This window comes from Leucoraja erinacea, unplaced genomic scaffold (genome assembly GCF_028641065.1).
Source record: "Leucoraja erinacea ecotype New England unplaced genomic scaffold, Leri_hhj_1 Leri_1065S, whole genome shotgun sequence".
In the NCBI taxonomy this organism is placed as follows: Eukaryota; Metazoa; Chordata; class Chondrichthyes; order Rajiformes; family Rajidae; genus Leucoraja; species Leucoraja erinaceus.
This window is the reverse complement of record NW_026575303.1, coordinates 1-22,278: the sequence shown is the minus strand read 5'-3', so window position 1 is coordinate 22,278 and position 22,278 is coordinate 1. Positions and strand designations below refer to the sequence as shown.

General features: G+C 47.3%; 1 long non-coding RNA gene across 1 annotated transcript; it reads left to right on the top strand.

Moving 5' to 3' along the window:
- The first annotated feature begins 16,659 nt into the window (after nucleotides 1-16,659).
- Nucleotides 16,660-19,458, top strand: LOC129715229 (uncharacterized). The gene is made up of 2 exons (XR_008726463.1): nucleotides 16,660-16,872; nucleotides 17,896-19,458. It is a non-coding gene; the product is annotated as an uncharacterized LOC129715229 (long non-coding RNA).
- Nucleotides 19,459-22,278: the final 2,820 nt, after the last annotated feature.

The window sequence follows — 22,278 nt, the reverse complement described above, 5'->3', positions numbered from 1 at the left end:
CGCCCCCTTCATCCTCCCCCCTCGTCGTCCCTGGCAACCGGCCGGCGCCGCAACCACCGCGCACGCGCCCCGCCGGCACCGCGCCCTATGGCCGGCACCCGGGCATGCGCACTGCCTCCCTGACGGCTCTCGGGGGGGGGGCGGGGCATGCGCAGTGAGTGGCCTGCTCTGCCTTCAGCGCTCATGCGTGATGATGTCATGGGGGGGACTTGCCCGGAGCATGCGCAGTACGCTCCAGGGTGACTGGACCCTGATCATGCGCAGTGCGCTCCAGGGTGACTGGATACTAGGCATGCGCAGTACGCTCCTGACTGGACCCTGATCATGCGCAGTGCGCTCCAGGGTGACTGGATACTGGGCATGCGCAGTGCGCTCCAGAGTGACTGAGTCCTGAGCATGCGCAGTACGCTCCAGGGTGACTGAGTCCTGAGCATGCGCAGTGAGCTTTCCAAACCAATAACCTTAAGTTGTTCTAACTTTCAAAATATTTCCCCTAATACACGCACTAGAGGCAATTTACAATTTTTACCGAAGCCAATTAACCTACAAACACGCGCGTCTTTGGAGTGTGGGAGGAAACCAGAGCACCCGGAGAAAACCCACGCAGTCCACGCAGTTTTTAAATTGTGTTAAGCCAACAATGTCGATATAGATTAGTTCTACTATCTTATCACCACGGGTTGGACAACCCGATCTGTTACCCCGGGGAGAGAACGTGCAAACGTGGCCACCGTGCGTCTGCCCTAATCCTGGGTACCTGCCACATCATTACAGCTGAAGACAGACACAAAATGCTGGAGCAATTCAGCGGGACAGGCAACGTCTCTGGAGAGAAGGGATGGTTGACGTTTCGGGTTGTGAGGTTATCCATTTTGGTGGCAAAAACGGGAAAGCAGACTATTATCTAAATGGTGGCAGATTGGGAAAGGGGGAGATGCAGCGAGACCTGGGTGTCATGGTACACCAGTCATTGAAAGGTAGGCATGCAGGTGCAGCAGGCAGTGAAGAAAGCGAATGGTATGTTAGCTTTCATTGCAAAAGGATTTGAGTATAGGAGCAGGGAGGTTCTACTGCAGTTGTACAGGGTCTTGGTGAGACCACACCTGGAGTATTGCGTACAGTTTTGGTCTCCAAATCTGAGGAAGGACATTATTGCCATAGAGGGAGTGCAGAGACGGTTCACCAGACTGATTCCTGGGATGTCAGGACTGTCTTAAGAAGAAAGACTGGATAGACTTGGTTTATACTCTCTAGAATTTAGGAGATTGAGAGGGGATCTTATAGAAACTTACAAAATTCTTAAGGGGTTGGACAGGCTAGATGCAGGAAGATTGTTCCCGATGTTGGGGAAGTCCAGGACAAGGGGTCACAGCTTAAGGATAAGGGGGAAATCCTTTAAAACCGAGATGAGAAGAACTTTTTTCACACAGAGAGTGGTGAATCTCTGGAACTCTCTGCCACAGAGGGTAGTCGAAGCCACAGTTCATTGGCTATATTTAAGAGGGAGTTAGATGTGGCCCTTGTGGCTAAGGGGATCAGAGGGTATGGAGAGAAGGCAGGTACGGGATACTGAGTTGGATGATCAGCCATGATCATATTGAATGGCGGTGCAGGCTCGAAGGGGCGAATGGCCTACTCCTGCACCTATTTTCTATGTTTCTATGTTTCAGACTGATCTGTATCATTACAGCCCTTTCCCTTTCAGCAGCATACGGACCAGCATGTTCACCTGTGGGACCCACGTACCACTCACTACCTTCAGCGGTTTCAGCGGCTTCATTGTCACGTGTACCGAGTAGGGCGGCCGACTTTCTCGCTCCCAAATACGGGACAAAAGGTCAAAATGCGGGACAATTTCCCCGACGGCAATTCTTGACCGACTCGGCCGTGGCTGGGTGAATGATGAATTGGCCCCGGGTGCTGGACTGTACACAAAGCCCAGCCGGCATGGGCCAGCTGAGGAGTTTTGGCCCGGGAGGGCGCGCGCAAAGTCCGGCGCCCCGTCCAACTCGTGAACCGATGATCGGCCGTGAGAAGGGGGGGGGGGGGGTTGGGGTCAGAGGTCAGCGAATGTGCGAAGGTCAGACAGCTAGGCCGGGCTGCCGACCGACCGACGGGGCCACGGGCGAGGCGCTGCTGCTGCACTCCACGGGCTGCACTACGTCGGGACGGGTGAGGCGGGGGCCGGACGACCCGACAGTCCCCTCGACCCGAGTAGTAGCGGTCAAATACAGGACAAGGGCGGTCCCCGTACGGGACAAACCAATTTAGCCCCAAATATACGGGATGTCCCGGCTAATACGGGGCAGTTGGTGACCCTAGTACAGTGAAATACCTTTGTTGCGTGCTAATCAGTCAGCGGAAAGATAATGCGTGATCGTAATGGAGCCATATACAGTGTCCAGATACATGATAAGGGAATAACATTTAGTCATAAGTAATAGGAGCATAATTAGGTCATTCGGTCCAACAATTCTACTCCACCATTTAATCATGGCTGATCTACCTCTCCCTCCTAACCCCATTCTCCTGCCTTCTCCCCATAACCCCGGACACCAAGTGCAAGGTAAAGGCAGTAAAATCCGACCCAAGACAGTTCGAAGTACACCAAAGAGGTAGATAGTAGTTCAGGACCGCTCTCTAGTTGTGGTAGGATGATTCAGTTGCCTGATAACAGCTGGGAAGAAACTGTCCCTGAATCTGGAGGTGTGTGTGTGTGTGTGTACGTTTTCACACTTCTGTACCTCTTGTCCGATGGGAGAGGGGAGAAGAGGAAGTGACCGGGGTTGAGACTGGTCTTGATGATGCTGCTCGCCTTGCCGAGGCAGCGTGAGGTGTAGATGGAGTCAATGGAAGGGAGGTTGGTTTGTGCGCGTGACGGTCTGGGCTGTGTCCACAATTCACTGCGATTTCGCTGCGATAAATGTGAGGTTATCCATTTTGGTGGCAAAAACAGGAAAGTAGACTATTATCTAAATGGTGGCCGACTAGGAAAAGGGGAGATGCAGCGAGACCTGGGTGTCATGGTACACCAGTCATTGAAAGAAGGCATGCAGGTGCAGCAGGCAGTGAAGAAAGCGAATGGTATGTTAGCTTTCATAGCAGAAGGATTGAATTGAGAGTGTATAGGAGCAGGGAGGTTCTACTGTTGGCCCGGACTCGTTGTACAGCCTGGTCTTGGTGAAACTCAAACCACACCTGGAGAACTATTGCGTACAGTTTTGGTCTCCAAATCTGAGGAAGGACATTATTGCCATAGAGGGAGTGCAGAGAAGGTTCACCAGACTGATTCCTGGGATGTCAGGACTGTCTTATGAAGAAAGACTGGATAGACTTGGTTTATAACTCTCTAGAATTTAGAAGATTGAGAGGGGATCTTATAGAAACGTACAAAATTCTTAAGGGGTTGGACAGGCTAGATGCAGGAAGATTGTTCCCGATGTTAGGGAAGTCCAGGACAAGGGGTCACAGCTTAAGGATAAAGGGGGAAATCCTTTAAAACCGAGATGAGAAGAACTTTTTTCACACAGAGAGAGTGGTGAATCTCTGGAACTCTCTGCCACAGAGGGTAGTCGAGGCCACACAGTTCATTGGCTATATTTAAGAGGGAGTTAGATGTGGCCCTTGTGGCTAAGGGGATCAGAGGGTATGGAGAGACGGCAGGTACGGGATACTGAGTTGGATGATCAGCCATGATCATATTGAATGGCGGTGCAGGCTCGAAGGGCCGAATGGCCTACTCCTGTACCTAATTTCTATGTTTCTATGATCATATTGAATGGCGGAGCTGGCTCGAAGGGCCGAATGGCCTACTCCTGCACCTAGTTTCTATGTTTCTATGTTTCTATGATCATATTGAATGGTGGTGCAGGCTCGAAGAGCCGAATGGCCTACTCCTGCACCTAGTTTCTATGTTTCTGTGTTTCTATGATCATATTGAATGGCGGAGCAGGCTCGAAGGGCCGAATGGCCTACTCCCGCACATATTTTCTATGTTTCTATGATACGGGGTGATTGCTGGCGGGCACGGACTCGGTGGGCCGAAGGGCCTGTTTCTGCGCTGTGTCTCTAAAGGCCTTGTACAGATCAGTATGTTCATCTGTGTGGCCTACTGAATCCTTGCTGCCTTTGATAACTTCCCACAAGTTCGCACAAGTTGAGAAACTGGGCTGAATTCGCTACGGAATTCCCTATGGAGTCCAGCTCTCAATATTTCATAACTCCAAGCGGTTAACGCACCCACCCTGCTTTCTGTCACAACGCCAACACACTATCTAATCTGCTCCTTATCCCCCCCCCCCCACCCTCCCTTCCCCACCCCGTACAACAAAGCACCAATTTATCGGTAGCTGGATAGATTGCATCTACGACATCGCCCTTATTTACACTCACTTATCACTAGAGAATATTTCAATGGGACTTTGGAAACCTGAGCAAAGCTATTCATATTAATCTGTGGCACTTTGCTCTGAATAGGTTTCTTTATTGTCAGTTATCTGTGTTCCAATTGTGAAATTTGCTGTCAATTAAGCATGACTAGGCTTTTAATAAATCATTTGTTTCCTCTTTCAGGCTGTTTGTGGTTTAAACATAGTTAATGTGATGGGGTTCACATTACATGTTTAAGAAAGAACTGCAGATGCTGGAAAAATCGGTAGACAAAAATGCTGGAGGAACTCAGCGGGTCAGGCAGCATCTATGGAGGGTCTCGACCCAAAACGTCATCCATTCCTTCACTCCATAGATGCTGCCTCACCCGCTGAGTTTCTCCACAGAGACCGCTCCCTCCGTAACTCCTTGGTCAATTCGTCCCTTCCCACCACATACCACCATCTCTCCGGCACAGAAGGTAGTTGAGGCCACAGTTCATTGGCTATATTTAAGAGGGAGTTAGATGTGGCCCTTGTGGCTAAAGGGATCAGGGGGTATGGAGAGAAGGCAGGTACAGGATACTGAGTTGGATGATCAGCCGTGATCATATTGAATGGCGGTGCAGGCTCGAAGGGCCGAATGGCCTCTACTCCTGCACCTAATGTCTATGTTTCTATGTTTTCTCTTGCAACTGCAGGAAATGCTACACTTGTCGCTTTACCTCCCCCCTCGACTCCATCCAAGGACCCAAGCAGTCTTTCCAGGTGCAGCAGAGGTTCACCTGCATCTCCTCCAACCTCATCTATTGCATCCTCTGCTCTAGGTGTCAGCTGCTCTACATCGGTGAGACCAAGCGTAGGCTTGGCGATCGTTTCGCCCGACACCTCCGCTCGGTCCGCAATAACCAATCTGATCTCCCGGTGGCTCAGCACTTCAACTCCCCCTCCCATTCCCAATCCGACCTCTCTGTCCTGGGCCTCCTCCATGGCCTGAGTGAGTCCCACCGTAAATTAGAGGAGCAGCACCTCATATTCCGCTTGGGCAGTCTGCACCCCAGCGGTATGAACATTGACTTCTTCCAATTTCAGGTAGTCCCTGCTTTCTCCTCCCCTTCCCAGCTCTCCCTCAGCCCACTGTCTCCGCCTCTTCCTTTCTTCTTCCTTCCCCCCCCCCCCCCCCCCACCCTCACATCAGTCCGAAGAAGGGTCTCGACCCGAAACGTCGCCTATTTCCTTCGCTCCATAGATGCTGCCTCACCAGCTGAGTTTCTCCAGAATTTTTGTCTACCTTCGATTTTCCAGCATCTGCAGTTCCTTCTTAAATGCTGAGTTACTCCAGCACTTCTGTCTACCTCCAGATTTAGTTTTATCTTACAACTTACTGAAGCTAATTAACCTTAGCAAATACTTGAACAAGTTATCCCTCACAGCTTTTTGTGTCTATCTTCGGTTTAAACCAGCATCTGCAGTTTCTTCCATCACAAGAACCAACCAACCTCCCTTCCATCGACTCCATCTGCACCTCACGCTGCCTCGGCAAGGCCAGCAGCATCATCAAGGACCAGTCTCACCCCCCAAGAGAAACAAGAGATATAGACGGTGATGTAGAGAGATAAAGGACAATGAATGAAAGATATGCAAAAAAAATAACAATCTAATCTACATTTTGCTTGATCTCCAGTCCCTTGGTCCTGTTTTCACACCTTGCACCTCCTTATCTATGCACTTCCTTCTTTCACCCCCCCCCCCCCGGTCACTCCCCTCTCCTCCCCTCTCCCACCGGGCAAAAGGCACACAAGCGTGTAAACGCACACACATCCAGATTTAGTGTTTAAGAAAGTGGTGAATCTCTGGAATTCTCTGCCACAGAGGGTAGTTGAGGCCAGTTCATTGGCTATATTTAAGAGGGAGTTAGATGTGGCCCTTGTGGCTAAGGGGATCAGAGGGTATGGAGAGAAGGCAGGTACGGGATACTGAGTTGGATGATCAGCCATGATCATATTGAATGGCGGTGCAGTCTCGAAGGGCCGAATGGCCTACTCCTGCACCTAATTTCTATGTTTCTATGTTTCTATGTAAGAAAGAACTGCAGATGCTGGAAAAATCGAAGGTGGACAAAAATACTGGAGAAACTCAGCGGGTGAGGCAGCATCTGTGGAGAGAAGGAATAGGCGACGTTTCGGATCGAGAACCCGAAACGTCGCCTATTCCTTCATCTGAAGAAGGGTCTTGAGCCGAAACGTCACCTATTCCTTCACTCCATAGATGCTGCCTCACCCGCTGAGTTTCTCCAGCATTTATGTCTACCTGTGGCTCATATTAATTTTACTCACAGGGAGAAGAAATGAAGTTATTCAGGCTTGTGGGGGCTTGTTGGCTGAAAACCAGTCTGTGCGTAGTCTCTCCTCACCGCCCCTCCCACAGTGTGTCTATCGTCAGCATTCTCCTGCACCTATAGAGACATAGAAACATAGACAATAGGTGCAGGAGTAGAGGCCATTCGGCCCTTCGAGCCTGCACCGCCATTCAATATGATCATGGCTGATCATCCAACTCAGTGTCCCATCCCTGCCTTCTCTCCATACCCCCTGATCCCCTTAGCCACAAGGGCCACATCTAACTCCCTCTTAAATATAGCCAATGAACTGTGTGGCCTCAACTACCTTCTGTGGCAGAGAATTCCACAGATTCAACACTCTCTGTGTAAAAAATGTTTTTCTCATCTCGGTCCTAAAAGACTTCCCTCTTATCCTTAAACTGTGTGTGACCCCTAGTTCTGGACTTCCCCAACATCGGGAACAATCTTCCTGCATCTAGCCTGTCCAACCGCTTAAGAATTTTGTAAGTTTCTATAAGATCCCCCCTCAATCTTCTAAATTCTAGCGAGTACAAGCCGAGTCGATAGATGAAAGTCCTGCCATCCCAGGAATCAGTCTGGTGAACCTTTGCTGTACTCCCTCTATGGCAAGAATGTCTTTCCTCACATTAGGAGACCAAAACTGTATGCAATACTCCAGGTGTGGTCTCAGCAAGACCCTGTACAACTGCAGTAGAACCTCCCTGCTCCTATACTCAAATCCTTTTGCTATAAATGCTAACATACCATTCGCCTTCTTCACTGCCTGCTGCACCTGCATGCCTTCTTTCAATGACTGGTGTACCATGACACCCAGGTCTCGTTGCATCTCCCCTTTTCCTAATCGGCCACCATTCAGATAATAATCTACTTTCCTGTTTTTGCCACCAAAGTGGATAACCTCACATTTATCCACATTATACTGCATCTGCCATGCATTTGCCCACTCACCCAACCTATCCAAGCCACCTTGCAGCCTCCTAGCATCTTCCTCCCAGCTAACACTGCCCCCCAGCTTCGTGTCATCCGCAAACTTGGAGATGTTGCATTCAATTCCCTCATCCAAATCATTAATATATATCGTAAACAGCTGGGGTCCCAGCACTGAGCCTTGCGGTACCCCACTAGTCACTGCCTGCCATTCTGAAAAGGACCCGTTTACTCCTACTCTTTGCTTCCTGTCTGCCAGCCAGTTCTCTATCCACATCAATACTGAACCCCTAATACCGTGTGCTTTAAGTTTGTATACTAATCTCTTATGTGGGACCTTGTCGAAAGTATTCTGTAAGTCCAGATATAACACATCCACTGGTTCTCCCTTATCCACTCTGCTAGTTACATCCTCGAAAAATTCTATAAGATTCATCAGACATGATTTACCTTTCATAAGTCCATGCTGACTTTGTCCAATGATTTCACCACTTTCCAAATGTGCTGCTATCCCATCTTTAATAACTGACTCTAGCAGTTTCCCCACTACCGATGTTAGACTAACTGGTCTGGAATTCCCCGTTTTCTCTCTCCCTCCCTTCTTAAAAAGTGGGATCACATTAGGTACACTCCAGTCCTCAGGAACTACTCCAGAATCTAAAGAGTTTTGAAAAATTATCACTAATGCATCCACTACTTCTGGGGCTACTCTGGGATGCAGCCTATCTGGCCCTGGGGATTTATCGGCCTTTAATCCATTCAATTTACCTAACACCACTTCCCGGCTAACCTGGATTTCACTCAGTTCCTCCATCTCATTTAACCCCCGGTCCCTTGCTATTTCCGGCAGATTATTTATGTCTTCCTTAGTGAAGACAGAACCAAAGTAGTTATTCATGCCATGTCCTTGTTCCCCATGATCAATTCACCTGTTTCTGACTGGATTTATGAAAGGTAAATCATGTCTGACGAATCTTATATAATTTTTCGAGGATGTAACTAGTAGAGTGGATAAGGGAGAACCACTGGATGTGTTATATCTGGACTTACAGAAGGCTTTCGACAAGGTCCCACTGCAAGTCAGAAACATGCCATTGTATATTGTCTCTGTTTGTTTCACTGTCATCTTCTCCTAACTAACAAAGATCTAAAAACAGACACAAAATGCTGGAGTAACTCAGCGGGACAGGCAGCATCTCTGGAGAGAAGGAATGGGTGATGTTTCGGGTCGAGATCCTTCTTTAGATTGGTTACATTATACATGTACACTCACTGTACATGTATAGTGACAATAAATGGCATATCTATCTATCTATCTATCTAGGGATAAGGGAAACAAGAGATATAGACGGTGATGTGGAGAGTTAAAGAACAATGCATATGAGATATGCAAAAAAATAACAATCTATTATACATTTTCCTTGATCTCAATTCCCTTGGTCTTGTTTTCACACCTTACACATCCTTATCTATGCACTTCCTTGTCCATGTTACTCCCTTTCCCCTGACGTCAGTCTGAACAAGGGTCTCGACCCGAAACGCCAGCCATTCCTTCCCTCCAGAGATGCTGCCTGTCCCACTGAGTTACTCCAGCACTTTGTGTATATCTTCGGTTTAAACCAGCACCTGCAGTTCTTTCCTACTCCTCATCATCTTGCCCTCTGAGGAATAAACACAGAAACATAGACAATAGGTGCAGGAGTAGACCATTCGGCCCTTCAAGCCAGCATCGCCATTCAATATGATCATCCAGAATCAGTACCCCGTTCCTGCTTTCTTCCCATATCCCTTGATTCCATTAACCCTAAGAGCTAAATCTAATGCCCCTGTCCCAATTAGGAAACCTGAACGGAAACCTCAGGAGACTTTGTGCCCCGCTGAAGGTTTCCGTGCGGTTCCCGGAGGTTTTCGTCAGTCTCCCTACCTGCTTCCACTACCTGCAACCTCCGGCAACCACCTGCAACCTCCGGGGACCGCACGGAAACCTTGGGTGGGGCGCAAAGTCTCCAGACGTTTCCGTTCAGGTTTCCTAAGTGGGACAGGGGCATAATAACTCCCTCTTGAAAACATCCCGGGAATTGCCCGCCACTGCCTTCTGTGGCAGAGAATTCCACAGATTCACAACTCTCTGGGTGAACACGTTTTTCCTCATCTCAGTCCTAAATGGCCGACCCCTTATTCTTAAACTGTGTGTGTGGCCCCTGGTTCTGGACTCCCCCAACATGGGGAACATTTTTCCAGCATCTAGCCTGCCCAATCAATCCGTTAAGAATGTTACATGTTTCTATAAGATCCCCTCTCATCCTTCTAAATTCCAGTGAATACAAGCCCAGTCGACCCAGCGATCAACCCCGCGGGATTCTAAGCCGTCATAGCGTCAAGCTTGAAAGGGTTCAGGGAAGATTTACGAGGATGTTGCCAGGACTAGAGGGTGTGAGCTACAGGGAGAGGTTGAGCAGGGCTGGGTCTCTATTCCCTGGAGCGCAGGAGGATGAGGGGCGATCTTATAGAGGTGTACAAAATCATGATCGGGTAGACACACACAGTCTCTTGCCCAGAGTAGGGGAATCGAGGACCAGAGGACACAGGTTCAAGGTGAAGGGGGAAAAGATTGAATAGGAATCTGAGAGGTAACTTGGTGGGTGTATGGAACGAGCTGCCGGAGGAGGTAGTTGAGGCTGGGACTATCCCAACGCCTGCTCAACCTCTCCCTGTAGCTCAGGACCGTCAAACTCATACATTTTTTCTAGCTTGTGTTTAGTTTTCTTTAATGGGCTTGAGAGAACTCTGACACATAATACTCCAGCACACTTTGTTCCGCACAGTCTCTCCCACAAAGGATGAGGATCTGTTCATTATTACCACACGCTCTGTATTCCTGTAAGGAAGTGATTTCTAAATCACATTCCAGCAGGAAATGACCGTTCTATTCCCCCTGCGTTACAAAGATCCCCTTGTCGCACGACCAAACCTTGTTCTGGTTTAGTTACGCGCTCTGATTTCCGAATGACTCACACAGATTATTGCAAAAGTTGTAAATCCTGGCCAAAAAGGAACAGGAATAGAATCAAAATTTAGTAAAGGATTCATGCATCGTTAGGCCATTTTGGTCAAGTCTGTGTTTCTGTGAGTACAAACAGTACAAACAGGACGGTTTGCACCTGGGCTGGAATGGAGCCAATGTCCTTGGGGGAGTGTTTGCTAGTGCTGTCGGGGAGGATTTAAACTAATGTGGCAAGGGGATGGGTACAAGAGCAGAGAGACAGGGGGGTGTAAAATGAGGGTAGAAGCAATAGGTAGCAAGGTGAAAAGTAAAAGTGACAGGCAGACAAAACCAGGGCAAAAATCAAAAAGGGCCACTTTTAATCATAATTGTATAAGGGGTAAGAGTGTTGTAAAAACAAGCCTGAAGGCTTTGTGTCTCAATGCAAGGAGCATTCGTAATAAGGTGGATGAGTTGAACGTGCAGATAGCCATTAATGATTATGATATAGTTGGGATCACGGAGAATGGCTCCAGGGTGACCAAGGCTGGGAGCTGAACATCCAGGGATATTCAATATTCAGGAGGGATAGAGAGAAAGGAAAAGGAGGTGGGGTAGCGTTGCTGGTTAGAGAGGAGATTAACGCAATGGAAAGGAAGGACATTAGTTTGGAGGATGTGGAATCGGTATGGGTAGAGCTGCGAAACACTAAGGGGCAGAAATCGCTGGTGGGTGTTGTGTACAGGCCACCTAACAGTAGTAGTGAAGTTGGAGATGGTATCAAACAGGAAATTAGAAATGCGTGCGACAAAGGCAAAACAGTTATAATGGGTGACTTCAATCTACATTGGGTGAATCAAATTGGCAGGGGTGCTGAGGAAGAGGATTTCTTGGAATGTATGCGGGATAGTTATCTAAATCAACATGTAGAGGAACCAACGAGAAAGCAGGCTATTTTAGACTTGGTATTGAGTAATGAAGAAGGGTTAGTTAGCAGTCTTGTTGTGCGTGCCCCCTTGGGCAAGAGTGACCATAATATGGTTGAGTTCTTCATTAGGATGGAGAGTGACATTGTTAATTCAGAAACAAGGGTCCTGAACTTAAAGAAAGGTAACTTTGAGGGTATGAGACGTGAATTGGCCAAGATAGACTGGCAATAGATTCTTAAAGGGTTGACGATGGATATGCAATGGAAGACATTTAAAGACTGCATGGATGAACTACAAAAATTGTTCATCCTAGTTTGGCAAAAGAATAAATCAGGGAAGGTAGTGCATCCGTGGATAACAAGGGAAATCAGGGATAGTATCAAAGCGAAGGATGATGCGTACAAATTAGCCAGAAAAAGCAGCATACCAGAGGACTGGGAGAAATTCAGAGACCAGCAGAGGAGGACAAAGGGCTTAATTAGGAAAGGAAAAATAGATAATGAAAGAAAACTGGCAGGGAACATAAAAACTGACTGCAGACGTTTTTATAGATATGTGAAAAGAAAGAGATTAGTTAAAACAAATGTAGGTCCCTTGCAGTCAGAAACAGGTGATTTGATCATGGGGAACAAGGATATGGCGGACCAATTGAATAACTACTTTGGTTCCGTCTATACTAAGAAAGACATAAATAATCTGCCGGAAAGAGCAGGGGACCGCGGGTCAAAGGAGTTGGAGGAATTGAGTGAAATCCAGGTTAGTCGGTGTTGGGTAAATTGAATGGATTAAAGGCCGATAAATCCCCAGGGCCAGATAGGCTGCATCCCAGAGTACTTAAGGAAGTAGCTCCAGAAATAGTGGATGCATTAGTAATAATCTTTCAAAACTCTTTAGATTCTGGAGTAGTTCCTGAGGATTGGTGGGTAGCAGACGTAACCCCACTTTTTAAGAAGGGAGGGAGAGAGAAAATGGGGAATTACAGACCAGTTAGTCTAACATCGGTAGTGGGGAAACTGCTAGAATCAGTTATTAAAAATGGGATAGCAGCACATTTGGAAAGTGGTGAAATCATTGGGCAAAGTCAGCATGGATTTACGAAAGGTAAATGATGTCTGATGAATCTTATAGAATTTTTCAAGGATATAACTAGTAGCGTGGATAGGGGAGAACCAGTGGATGTGGTGTATCTGGACTTCCAGAAGGCTTTCGACAAGGTCCCACATAAGAGATTAGTATACAAACTTAAAGCACACGGCATTGGGGGTTCAGTATTGATGTGGATAGAGAACTGGCTGTCAAACAGGAAGCAAAGAGTAGGAGTAAACGGGTCCTTTTCACAATGGCGGGCAGTGACTAGTGGGGTACCGCAAGGCTCAGTGCTGGGACCCCAGCTATTCACAATATATATTAATGATCTGGATGAGGGAATTGAAGGCAATATCTCCAAGTTTGCGGATGACACTAAGCTGGGGAGCAGTGTTAGCTGTGAGGAGGATGCTAGGAGACTGCAAGGCGACTTGGATAGGCTGGGTGAGTGGGCAAATGTTTGGCAGATGCAGTATAATGCGGATAAATGTGAGGTTATCCATTTTGATGGCAAAAACAGGAAAGCAGACTATTATCTGAATGGTGGCCGATTGGGAAAAGGGGAGATGCAGCGAGACCTGGGTGTCATGGTACACGATGATCAGCCATGATCACATTGAATGGGCTCGAAGGGCCGAATGGCCTACTCCTGCACCTTTTGTCTATTGTCTATTGTCTATCTCGGAGAAAACCCACACAGGTCACGGGGAGAATCTACAAACTCTGTACAGATAGTCAGGATCGAACCCGGGTCTCCGCCGCTGCAAGCGCTGTAAGGCAGCGACTCTACCCGCTGTGCCACTGTGCCGGCCTGAGTCAGACTCCATGGTCCAAGGGCAAGTAGGAGGAGATGTCCGAGAGTTGTGGCCTGGTAGAAGCCTGCGCGCCAGACTACCACGGCACCTCCCTTGTCGGCGGGCTTGATTACAATGTCGGGGTTGGTGCAGAGTGAGCAGAGGGGCAGTACGTTCAGGGGGGGTGAGGTTAGAGTAGGTGAGGGGAAGTGGAAAATTTGAGAGGGTTGATGTCAGGGTTGTTTGCACGCCTCATTGTCACCTTCCCCTCAGCCAACATTGAACCATTCTACACTTCCTTTATCATCGTCTGCTTTGATCTGGGGTTTTCACACCTTGCCCTTCCATATCTCTCTGTCTCCGTTCCCCCTGACTTTCAGTCTGAAGAAGGGTCTCGACCTGAAACATCACCCGTTCTTTCTCTCCAGAGACGCTGCCTGTCCCGCTGAGTTACTCCAGCTTTTTTGTGTCTATCTTTGATCGGATTTTACCGGCTTTACCTTGCACTGAACGTTATTCCCTTATCTTGTAAACTAAACTGAATCGAACTGGGTGAGTGGGCAAATGTTTGGCAGATGCAGTATAATGTGGATAAATGTGAGGTTATCCATTTTGGTGGCAAAAACAGGAAAGCAGACTATTATCTAAATGGTGGCCGATTGGGAAAGGGGGAGATGCAGCGAGACCTGGGTGTCATGGTACACCAGTCATTGAAGGTAGGCATGCAGGTGCAGCAGGCAGTAAAGAAAGCGAATGGTATGTTAGCTTTCATTGCAAAAGGATTTGAGTATAGGAGCAGAGAGGTTCTACTGCAGTTGTACAGGGTCTTGGTGGGACCACACCTGGAGTATTGCGTACAGTTTTGGTCTCCAAATCTGAGGAAGGACATTATTGCCATAGAGGGAGTGCAGAGACGGTTCACCAGACTGATTCCTGGGATGTCAGGACTGTCTTATGAAGAAAGACTGGATGGACTTGGTTTATACTCTCTAGAATTTAGGAGATTGAGAGGGGATCTTATAGAAACTTACAAAATTCTTAAGGGGTTGGACAGGCTAGATGCAGGAAGATTGTTCCCGATGTTAGGGAAGTCCAGGACAAGGGGTCACAGCTTAAGGATAAAGGGGAAATCCTTTAAAACCGAGATGAGAAGAACTTTTTTCACACAGAGAGTGGTGAAGGGCCGAATGGCCTACTCCTGCACCTAATTTCTATGTTTCTATGAACCCGGGTCCCTGGCGCTGTGAGGCAGCAACTCTACCGCCCCGCCAGCATGTAGTTAAAATTGTAGTAGAGCTTTAAAAGAGGGGGGGTGATCGCAGATCTGCTTCTGGGATCAGCATGCAGAGTCGCCAGATTTGGGTGCCATGTTGGAGCTTGGCCACTTTCTTGGAGCTTAGTTTAGCCACCATCCTGAATCTTGGCTGCCATCTTGAAACCTGGTCGCCATCTTGAAGCCTGGGCGCCATCTTGAAGCGTGGGCGCCATCTTGGAGCCTAGCCGCCATCTTGAAATGTGCCTTTGTAAATATGCTCTTCTCAAGCTTACCCCCCAGTCTAGTTCAGTCAAAAACCACTGAGTCAAGCACTGGATACGATACCTAAACCGCCGCGGGTTCTATCCTTGTCTCTGCCTGGTCAAGCCCTTCATCCTCGTGCAAGCAGAAACACTCCAAAAGTCACGCAGTCCCAAGAGCTCTTCCAGAAGATCAACTTTGATCTAAGATGCAGCCACTGTTTATAGGTCCACATACCTTGAGGGGCTGAACTACATAGGGGTGGTCTCTTTACAGACCAATCAAACATATTTATTACATCAGTACATTATTGACAGTTCCCCAAACCAATTACAGAGTCTCCCATACATTGTTTCTAGGAGAAGCTTCTGGGAGGAAGCTAACTTAACTGAATAATGCAACATTTACCCTGGAACTGAAACAAACCTGCCAGGGCTTAACACTTTAACCAATCAACAAACAGCAGGGTAACTGTCTCAAGTCAAGTCAAGTTTATTTGTCACATACACATACGAGATGTGCAGTGAAATGAAAGTGGCAATGCTCACGGACTTTTGTGCAAAAGCCAAGCAACAAAACAACCAAACAAATTATAAACACAATCATAACACACATATTCTTTTACATAATAAATAATGGAAGGAAAAACGTTCTGTAGAGTTAGTCCCTGGTGAGATAGGCGTTTACAGTCCGAATTGCCTCTGGGAAGAAACTCCTTCTCAACCTCTCCGTTCTCACCGCATGGCAACGAAGGAATTTGCCTGACCGTAGCAGCTGGAACAGTCCGTTGCAGGGGTGGAAGGGGTCTCCCATGATTTTATTTGCTCTGGAGTTGCACCTCCTGTTGTATAGTTCCTGCAGGGGGGTGAGTGAAGTTCCCATAGTGCATTCGGCTGAACGCACTACTCTCTGCAGAGCCTTCTTGTCCTTGGCAGAGCAATTCCCAAACCAAGATGCTTTCCACCGCCGCTGCGTAGAAGCACTGGAGGATTCTCGGAAACACTCTGAATTTCAACGGTATTTACATTATTTACACTTTGTTTGCAGGAATCCAATCTCCTTAAACTGTGACCCCTTGTCCTGGACTTCCCCAACATCGGGAACAATCTTCCTGCATCTAGCCTGTCCAACCCCTTAAGAATTTTGTAAGTTTCTATAAGATCCCCCCTCAATCTTCAAAATTCTAGCGAGTACAAGCCGAGTCTATCCAGTCTTTCTTCATATGAAAGTCCTGACATCCCAGGAATCAGTCTGGTGAATCTTCTCTGTACTCCCTCTACGGCAAGAATGTCTTTCCTCAGATTTGGAGACCAAAACTGTACGCAATACTCCAGGTGTGGTCTCACCAAGACCCTGTACAACTGCAGTAGAACCTCCCTGCTCCTATACTCAAATCCATTTGCTATATTTCCACGCTGTATCTCCAAGCCAAAACACTTGGCGGCGCTGTGGGCAGGTTTAGCGCCGCACACCCTGAGTCCTCTCAGCCACTGAGGGGGGGGGCGCTGACGGTGGCACACACTCCAAGGCTGCGGGATGAGTCTGCCGACCACATGGGGGCGCTGTGACTGAACCCCCCCCCCCCTCCCCGAGACTGGACGTAGTTCTCCCAACCGAAAGTGGGCACTGAGGGCAGGTTTAGGGCGACACTCCGACACGGGGTTTGAGTCCTCCCGAGCACAGGGGGAGTGCTGTGACCAAAGATCGTAGAGGGACAAGATAGACCACTCCTCGAAAAACGCGTAGTATGACGTGTGTGACCGTCGACGCCATATTGTTAAGCATTTATTGGGCTGTAATGGCGTCCTCAGCTAAATCTACATCTCACTGCTCCGCTATCAACTGTTCTAATCGTAAATCTAAACGACCAGAGCTGTCATTCTTTAGGTTCCCCAATAAAAAAGAAAGGTAAGAATATATTATTATAATTTTCAGTCGATATTCTGTCGTGAAAATGTTATTTTCTGTTCTCCCATCAACAGCCATTGGGAAATGGGTTTGTCGGTACATTATAAAGTTATTAGACTTATGTTTAATAGATCTTTACTTACCATAATAATAAAGACAGTTTTAACACTTCTGTACATTTTTAGGTTTTGTTCTTGTAAGGGATTTATTTCCAAAATATGGCCCGTGGACACATTAGGCCCAGTGGCCACGGGATTTTTCGAGCTCAGATTCGTGTCCGAGAATGCGGCGGCTGTTACCTATTATATCCCTCGAATTGTCGAGACATCACAAGCAAAGATCACAACCCTGCCATGATCAGAAGCCCGTGCAATCAAATATTATACAACTCTGCTCTATCATCTTTGGGTGCAATGGTGGGCCGGGCGGTTAGGCGGCGGCGGCCGCAATCAAAGATACGAGAGGCGCTCTGCCCTATAATCTTTGGCCGGAAGGGGACGGCTGCCCGTTATAATGTGCTATCGTTCCACTCTCCCTCTCACCCTTCTCCCTGTCCCCCTTCTCCCTCTCCCCTTCTCCCCCTCCCCTTCTCCCTCCCCCCCCTTTTCCCCTTCTCCCTCCCCATCTCCCCTTCTCCCTCTCTTCTGTCTCCCCTCTCTTTCGATCTCTCTCTCCCCTCTTTTCTCTCGATCTCTCTCTCTCTCCCTCTCTTCTCTCGATCTCCCTCCCTTCCCTCTCTCCCTCCCTTACCTCTTCGTGAGAGTTGGCAGCTCTGCTATGCCTTGGGTCCAAAAGAGGATAGAAAGAAAATACTTAATGGTCTTTGTAAGAAGATTTTAATAAGCTCTTCTACATTTAAGGTAAATTGACATATTAGAGGCAAAATACATCTTCAACATACAGATCTCCACACAACTGAAAACAATTGCATTTAAGTGATATATCATCCATTGTTCAGGCATGTAGTTATGATCATCTTTCTTCTTATTAGTTAATCCTAAATGATATCTCCTGTAATTTCAGATGTCAACAGTGGGTCCAGAATACTCATCGACAAGATCTCCTGCACCGAACTGCAGAGTATTTGTCAAATAACTGCCGTCTTATGTACATTGTGTGAAATTGTGATTTGTTAACTGCACAAAACTAATGCAAATGGCGATACATGCCTGCATTTGGCCCATACCCCTCTAAACCTGTCCTAACCATCAAATAACCTAACAGAACTGTCATGAGGAAAGATTTAAAAGACTAGGCTTGTATTCACTGGAGTTTAGAAGGATGAGGGGGGATCTTATCATATTGTTTACAGTGTACTATGTTTACAGATTCTGTTGTGCTGCTGAAAGTAAGAATTTAATTGTTCTATCTGGGACAAGCTAGATGCAGGAAAATTGTTCTACATGACAATAAAACCCTCTTGTTAGATGCAAGGGGATCTTATAGAAACATCTAAATGAATAAAAGGACTGAACAAGCTAGATACAGGAAAAATGTTCCCAATGTTGGGCGAGTCCAGAACCAGGGGCCACAGTCTTAGAACAAAGGGGAGGCCATTTAAGACTGAGGTGAGAAAAAACTTTTTCACCCAGAGAGTTGTGAATTTGTGGAATTCCCTGCCACAGAGGGCAGTGGAGGCCAAATCACTGGGTGGATTTAAGAGAGAGTTAGATAGATCTCTAGGGGCTAGTGGAATCAAGGGGTATGGGGAGAAGGCAGGCATGGGTTATCGATTGGGGCTGATCAGCCATGATCACAATGAATGGCGGTGTTGGGTCGAAGTGCCAAATGGCCTCCTCCTGCACCTATTTTCTATATTTCTAAAACACTCATCCAGCAATCCTCGAGCCCACCAGCTCATCCCGTAGTCAATTCATCAGCTTTTCCATAAGAACTTCCATCAGTTCTTGCAAAAGAATGACAATCAGCCAATCTCGATTACCCTCAGCCCATCAAGCAGTCCCTTAATTCGCACAGAAGTCTGAACTATTGAATGCTCACTGCATCTCTTTCCATGTCAGCAAGTTAATATCCAGCTGCATATGAACCATGTGAAAAATGAATAAATAGATGCATGTGGTGCAGTGATTTGTGCAGCACTATAGGCCTGGAGACCAAGAGGAGTTCACCATTGAACGGAGTTTGAACGGGGGGCTTGAGGCCCCCGACCGAGGAAGAACAAAAGGAAGGGACTTGAACTTTATTTCGCCTTCCATCACAGTGAGGAATGTGTAGGAGTCACTTTGGTGAATGTCCGTATTAAAATGTGTTTTTGAGTGCTGTTGCTTTTAATTGTATGACTGACCTGGCCAATGAAATTCCTCGTATATTGCAAAACATACTTGGAAAATAAAATCTGATTATGATTCTGAAAAGCCTTTCCCTTCCATACTCTTTCCTCTCTTTGATCTTTTTGCAGCTGACTGCCTTTCTGTACATGTTGCAAGAGATTGTCGCGGCATCCAGCATCCTCGGAGAATGTAGAATTAAAGGCAGTTTTAAAGATGGTTATTTGCCTCAAAATTGGGTTATTGTATCTCCAGAACCTCCCCAGAGGCTCTGGGAGACACAAGGTTCAAGAGGGAACACAAAAAGCCTAATTAGGAAGAATATTAAGAGTAAGATTTTCAATTAAAATACTGTAATTGATGGAAACTTGCCTTTAAATTGGTTCCTGGATGAAACCCTGATGGTTCTCACATTGTCTCTTTAAATTTACTCTCCTTTTCACACTTGCATTAAAACACACAGCCACCACCATTCACAGTGATACTGCCCGGCAGTCTCATAATTACAGTCTACACAGCTACCTTGACAGCCACACAAAATGATGTAAATAAAAATTGTTTTCCTGTTTAAGAAGTTCAATTGAGAATTATTTGAAATTGTGGGGGTTGATACAAAATACTGTTGACCCACAAATGTGTTGATATGAGACATTCACATTTAAAAAATCCATGTCGCAAAAAAAGCAAGAAGGTGCCCATGTTATTTGACCAACTTGCCAGATTAATTTAAATATACACAATACACAATACAATTTATTTGTCACTTGAACCTCATAGAGGTTGTTGGAGCCCCCGGCGTGCGCTAGAAAAGTGCCGCAGCCATTTAAGCCACGCCGGGCGATGATGTAAGGCCCCGCTCCAGGTCATCCTCGACCCCCGCTACTCGGGCGGAATAATTTGCCGTTGCGGAAGCCCCGAAAAGCGGTCTCCCAGCAGGGGGACCTGCAGGCTCCGATATTACTGTCTGCCAGGCCTGCGGTTGGAGCCTCCGAATCTCCGGGGCTCGGGTCACAGCAGCGCATGGGTACATATGTAGGTATGTATGCATTAGTTTTGCTCCTAATTCCCTTTTCAAAATCATTAATATATATGGTAAACAGTTGCAGCCCCAACACCAAGCCTTGTGGCAAAAAAATCCAGAAGATTAGTCAAACATGATTTTCCTTTCATAAATCCATGTTGACTTGGACAGATCCTTTTACTGCTATCCAAATGCCCCATTATTGCATCTTTAATAATTGACTCCCGCATCTTACACACCACCAAAGTCGGGCTAACTGGTCTGTAATTTTCCGTTTTCTCTCACGCTCCTTTCTTGAAAAGTGGGATAGCATTAGCTATCCTCCAATCCACAGGAGCTGATCGTAAATCTATTGATCGTTGGAAAATGATAATATATATAAATATATATGTATGTGTATATATGCATGTATGTGTATATATGCATGTATATGTGTGTATATACGTATGTATATATATATATATATATATATGTTTATATATGTGTATATATGTATGCATATAAATGTATCAATATGTATGTGCATTTGTGTATGTGTGTATATATGTGTGTGTATAAATATATATATATGCATATATTTATTATTACTATATAATTATATATATAATTGCCTTTATGGTTTATGTATATCATCTTACAAGACAAATAAATTAATAGTGATGATTTAAATCAAAGTTGCTTCTGATACATGAGAATAAACTATTATCTCTAACTTGCCTCTCACACACAGACACACATTCATATAAATATATTAAATATATATACGTTAAATTTAATTTTTTGCAGTGTGTGTTAAAGCAATACAATGCAAGGGAAACTACACAAAGGAGGGGTCTGTTCCCGCTACAAGATACTTGAGGATCTTTGCTTTGGATCAAAGATTATAGCGGAGCTCTATAATCTTTGCTTTGGATCACAGCGGGTGGAATACCGGAAGTCGAGTGTCGCTGTAACAAATGGCGGCCGTGACGTTCCGTTGCGTACTACACGTCAGCCCATTGAATTTCGAAGGATTGTCCTCCCATCACTTGGGGCAGTGTGACCCTTGAGTCCTCCCACCACTAGGGGGCAGTGTGGCCCTCGGTCCTCCCACCACTGGGGGGCAGTGTGGCCCTTGGTCCTCCCACCACTGGTGGGGGGGGGGGGCAATGTGGCCCTTGGTCCTCCCACCACTGGGGGGCGTCAAGAGTCCTCCCACCACTGGGAGGCGTCGGATGCTGGGTCCTCCCAGCACTTGGGGGCAGTGTGAGCCCTTGGTCCTCCCACCACTGGGGGGGCAGTGTGAGCCTTAGTCCTCCCATCACTTGGGGGCAGTGTGACCCTTGAGTCCTCCCACCACTGGGGGGGGGGGGCAGTGTGGCCCTTGATCCTCCCACCACTGGGGGGCAGTGTAAGCCTTAGTCCTCCCACCACTAGGGGGCGTCATGGGCAGGCTCCACCTCCCCGCCCCCGGAACCATTGTCCGCGCCGCCCGGTGCCGGTGCCGGGGGGACGGGGTGGGGGGGACGGACGGACCCGCTGCGTCTGGTCCCCGCATCATCATCGTCCCCCCACCACATCCGCTTCCGGCCGCCATGAAGCTGCTCACACACAACCTGCTGAGCTCGCGCGTCAAAGGCGTCAACTGTGGATTCCCGCTCGCGCTGCAGGTGAGGGGAGAGGGGGAGAGGGGAGAGGGAGAGGGAGAGGGGAGAGAGAGATGGGAGGGAGAGGAGAGGGAGAGAGAGAGAGGGAGAGGGAGAGAGAGAGAGAGGGAGAGGGAGGGAGAGAGGGAGAGAGAGAGAGGGGAGGGAGGGGGAGAGAGGGAGAGAGGGAGAGAGAGATGTGTGTGTGAGAGAGAGGGAGAGAGGGAGAGGGGGAGAGAGGGAAGAGAGGGAGAGATACAATGTGGTAGAGAGAGGGAGAGAATGTGGGAGAGGGAGGGAGATACAAGATAGTTTTAATTGTCATGTGTGCCTAATGGCACAGTGAAATGAATTTCCATACAGCCATACATTAAAAATCAACAGGACACAACATAAAACATCCCCCACACAGCAGAAATCAAAGTTCCCCACTGTGTTGGAAGGCACCCAAAGTCAGTGAGAGGAGAGGGGA